Consider the following 4,895-nt stretch of genomic DNA (forward strand, 5'->3'; position numbering starts at 1 on the left):
CAGGCTGCAGTGCAATGGCATGATCTCGGCTCACTGCAACCTCTGTCTCCTGGATTCAAGCAACTCTCTTGCCTCAGCCTCCCAAGTAGCTGGGATTACAGAAGCCTGCCACCACGCCCGGCTAATTTTTTGCATTTTTAGTAGAGACGGGGTTTTGCCATGTTGTCCAGGCTGGTGTGGAGCTCCTGACCTCAGGCGATCCACCCATCTTGGCCTCCCAAAGTGCTGGGATTACAGGCATGAGCCACTGCGCCCAGCTCTCTCACCAGATACTATAAAGAAATTAAATTAAGATGAATTAAAGACTAAATGTAATACCTGAAACTATAAAGACCTTAGAAAAAACCCTAGAAAAACCCTTCTGGATATGCCTAGGCAAATAATTTACGATGGAGACCCCAAAAGCAAATGCAACAAAAACAAAAGAAGACAAATGAGACTTACTTAAACTAAAAAGCTTCTGCACAGCACAAGAAACAATCAACAGAGTAAACAAACAACCTACAAAATGAGAGAAAATATTTGTAAATTATGCCTCTGACAAAGGAGTAACATTTACAAGAAACTCAAACAACCCAACAAGAAAAAAACCAAACACCACCACTGAAAACTGGGCAAAGGATATGGACAGATATTTCTCCAAAGAAGAAATACAAATGGCCAATGAACACAAGAAAAAATGCTGAAAATTCCTAATCATCAGAGAAATGCGAACTAAAACCACAGGACAAACTAAACCACCCAGGACAACCTCCCTGTGAGGGGTGGAGACATCCACGCCCTGAGCACGACAGAGCCCTGGGACCCAAGACTTCAAATCCCAGTTCCCATCCAAACCCCTTTCCCTGAGTCCTCCAGAAAAGGGAACCCCCATTCCAACCAAGGCAACCTGCAAATGTGTTTATCACATCACAATGTCAAAGAAGAAATGTGGGGCCCGTAGCCTGGGGATGGGGCACGTGGGTGCCATGTGGCATTGGCAGGCAGCGTCTGGGAACCAGACTTGGCATCACCCTCTCTAGGTGGGGCTGGTTGCCGGCCTGACCGTGTCCACGCTCCCTGCAGTGAGTTCCATAGAGTTGGCCTTGATGGCATCTGGCGACAGTTCCGCATTCAACAGGAGTTCCGCCACGATGCTGGTGTACTGCTGAGGGCGGCTGAAGGCCAGTTCCTGATAGATTTTCTGGATACAGTTGTCGCCTGTCCGGGGAGCCGGAGACAGCCCTCAGACCTTGGTGCTGGGAAGCGTCCTTCAGTGTCCTCCTCCTGCCCAGCCTGCCCCAACACACGACTCTCCTCGCTCTCACACCAAATTCTCCGAATCGGCGCAGCCCAGCCCGACTCACACCGATCTCCCTGGCAGGACTGTGAGAAACCCCCGGCCCTCCCAGTGGCCTCCATTCCCCGCCGGGTGGTGGAGAGGGAGAAACTGGGTCCCATGGTGTTCCTTCCCCATAGCACTGCCTGGGTCCCTGGCCTCACCGTACTGGAAGATGCAGTCCCAGGCCTCAAAGTGCTCCTTCCACACCTTGGGGCTGGTCCAGCGAGACAGGCTCCTGGGCATGAACATGAGCTGGACGGTGGATTTGAACATGACCTCCAGGGCATGGAGGAAGTTCAGGCTGGCAGAGCTGGGGCTGTGGCCAACCAGGCCCAGCCGCTCTCCAAAAAGAGCTAAGTTGCTGGCTGTGGGGAGGATGCACTGCTGAGCACAAGGAAACCTCCTGGGGAGGCCTCCAGGCTGCCTCCCCTCACTCCCTCCAGCCCCCCGTCCCCGTCCCTGGCCACTCCAGGGTCTCTGAGGCTGGACCTTCCCTCCTGGCCCACACCTTCTATGGTGTAGTGGAAGATGCTGGGCTGGACGTCCAGGGTCAGGCTCCCCCGGGCGTTCTGCAGCACCTTCTTCCTCAGGGCCTGGGAGAAGTCCCTGGCCACTGTGTCCACCATCGGGAGGAACCTCTGCACGGCCTTAGGCGACAGCACATCTGGGTTCAGCCGCAATCGATTGAAGCGCCATTCAGGCCCATTCCTACAGAAGCCAGGGCAGAGCTTGTGAAGCCGCCCCAGAAACACACAGGCCCTGACCCGTATCCCATCCTCCTTGTCCCCAAGGGGAATCGGCCTGCAGGGAGCTGACTGGGGGCCCTGGCGGAAGCTGCCTGTTTGTGTTTGAGCTGCAGACTTTTCTCAGAGCAGCCTCCAGGTGCTGGGCAAAGGCCACTCAGGTCTAAGCAGTGGTGAGACGGTAGCTTCTGCCCACAGGTGCTGAGGAGGTAACTGAGGTCATTCCTGGGACCTGGTGCCCCAAGGCTAGCACCACCTCACCCATGCAGGCCCTCCCTGTAGTAGCGGGGGAGGGCTTTTCTCCAAGAAAGGAGGTAACCCCTATTGTCAAGCTTTGCCCACCTCACCACACTGTGTCTTGAGGGGACAGCCCCTCGCTGCCCTCTCCTCCCTGCCCTTCCCTGCCCTGGGCACAGTGCCTCTGGGGCAGCAGTCTCTGCCTGTCTCTGTGAAGTATCTGCATCTTCTGCAGGGCAGGAACCGAGCTCTGTTTCACGCCATCCTCACCCACACCCAGAGTGTGTTGGGGCTCCATGGATGCCCCCAGGGAAAGGTGGGGAGGAATTTCCCCTCTCAGCCACATTCCTGCAAAACTCCTTTGTTTATGTCCAGCTGGCTGCTGTCCCGAGTTGACAGTGGTGACAGGCAGACCTCAACACACGTGTGAAGAGACACATGTACACGTGTGCACAGACACTACACCCATGCCGGCACCTGCACATGCACACACAGAGACACCCGTGCCACACACCACACCTTACATGCACACACAGACACTTGGGTACACGCACATGCACACACATGTGCAAATGCAGGTGCAGAGGAACACACAGCATGTGCACAGATGCAAGACATGCACACACACAGGTGTGCTCCTCTTCCTTCCGTTACGCGCACACAGCCTCCTGGACCTGTCTTCCTGGGTCCTGACTCCCTCTCTGATGTCTATAGGCCAGCCTCACTGAAGATCCCCACCCTTGGGTGCCCTTTTACCTAAATCCCGCTTTCCCAAGAGAATTCCTTTCTTGCCATGGAGTGGGGGCTGTCGCCACTGTGACATCCTCGTCCAGTCCTTCCCCCATCATAATGGCAACATCCCTGCAGGTGACCAACTTCAAGCACCAGCCTCTCCCTGTCCACCTGACCAGGCGCCACCCTCTCCACAGGCCAGGTAACATCCTCCCCAGTGCCATCAACCGCCCTACCTCGTGCCTTGCTTCTGAGAACAATGGAGCCACCAACCACCTGCGTCCCCACCTGCCTCCTGCCCGGGACTGTCCCCATCAAGAAAGTTTGCTGGGACAGCAGGGACCACGAGCGCCCTGAGGCAGGCTGCAGCCCCGGTGAACACCAGGCTCAGCACTCACAGCCTGTGACCTGGGCCAGTGGGAGTCCCCTTCCCATGGCCTCAGTTTTCTGACCCGTGGGAAGGAGAGTCCTCAGCCCACAAGAGAAAGCCGCCGAGGTCGGTGCAGAGTGGGTTCTCGCTGCACAGAAGGGTTCATTGCTCTGCATCTTCTCCTCTGCAGAGGTGTCCGTGCCCATTTCTCCACCACTGTCCTGCTTCCCCAACCCACAGGGCAGACGTGACCCCATGGGATGGCCATCCTCCAGGCTGGGTGCTCACCCTCACAGCCCACCACACATGCCCCGGGTGGATGTGCTTTCCGGTCCTGCCTCTCTTGCTTCCTCTCCGTGCCCAGGTTGCCCACCCTGCTCCCAGCTCTCAGCTCCCGACTCGCCCCTCACAGCAAGAACACACCACATTTGTGCCCATGATGTTGTATGTAGGCCACCCAGGGCTTCAGGCTCATCCTGCAGGGATGCAGGCTGTACACCTGCTGCAGCTTCTCCACGTCCTCTGGCAGCATCACACACACCATGCGTGGTCCTCCCAAGTGGTACCTGTGAGGCCAAGCACAAGGCCCTGCTGGATGGGGTCATATCCCCACTGACCCCAGTCTGTAGTCTCAATCCAAAGTGTCTCCTGTCTACCCATGCCACTCCGGGATTAGCAGCTTCACAGCTGAAGCCCTCCTGCTGGCTCCCGGAAACCTCCCAACTTTAGTGCCTCTGAGTCCTGCCCTCTCTGCAGCGAGCTGGGGTTTGCTCTGCACCATCCCCTATACTGGCAGAGCCACAGACCAGCACATGCTGCACTCCCTCCCCATTCTCCAAAGGATGCAGAGTGCCAAGGCCTGCTGGGAACGGCAGTGCTGTGTGCCCCAAAGGGTCCTGGGCAGCAGGGGCAGGGCTTTGGGTGTTCCCAGCGAGGGCCAGGGAGGGCTTTACCTGAAAATGGGCCCCAGTTCCTGGAAGGTCTGGTGCACCTCCAGGTGCAGGTGCTCATAACCCTGTTCCCTCCAGATCTGCAGCAGCCTCAGCCACCAGTTGCCTGGACACCAGGGCATGGCTTCAAAGGGCAGCACTGTCCTGGGGACCCAGGTGGCTCTGGTGCCCAGTGCCTGTGCCCTTCATGGGGCCAGCCAGGGCACTGCCACGCACACCTCTGCCTTTGCCCTCAGTGCCATTCCAATGCCCCCTGCACCCTGCTCAGCCTAAATCCTTTTACCTTGTCTGGAACTTGCCCTGGAAACAGACCATGTCATGGGAGAACTGGCGCTGGACCTGCCTGAGAAAGCGAGAGCAGAGGTCTGGGCAGTAGGTGGGGACAGATTAGGGGTGCATGGAGACAGAAATCAGGGGACAGAGTCCCCTCCCTCCTCCTCCAGGGTGGAGAGGAGCAAGATGAATGGGCCCTTATCTTATCTAAGAGCCTTGGGTTACTCATCTCCTTGGAGCAAGGTCCCACACAGGAAGGAAGGGCGGAG

At 57.1% G+C, this 4,895-nt stretch overlaps 1 pseudogene; it reads right to left on the minus strand.

Moving 5' to 3' along the window:
- Positions 1-1,018: 1,018 nt before the first annotated feature.
- Positions 1,019-4,595, minus strand: LOC104679810 (annotated as a pseudogene).
- Between the last annotated feature and the right edge of the window lie 300 nt (positions 4,596-4,895).

This window comes from Rhinopithecus roxellana, chromosome 17 (assembly GCF_007565055.1).
Source record: "Rhinopithecus roxellana isolate Shanxi Qingling chromosome 17, ASM756505v1, whole genome shotgun sequence".
Taxonomy (NCBI): domain Eukaryota; kingdom Metazoa; phylum Chordata; class Mammalia; order Primates; family Cercopithecidae; genus Rhinopithecus; species Rhinopithecus roxellana.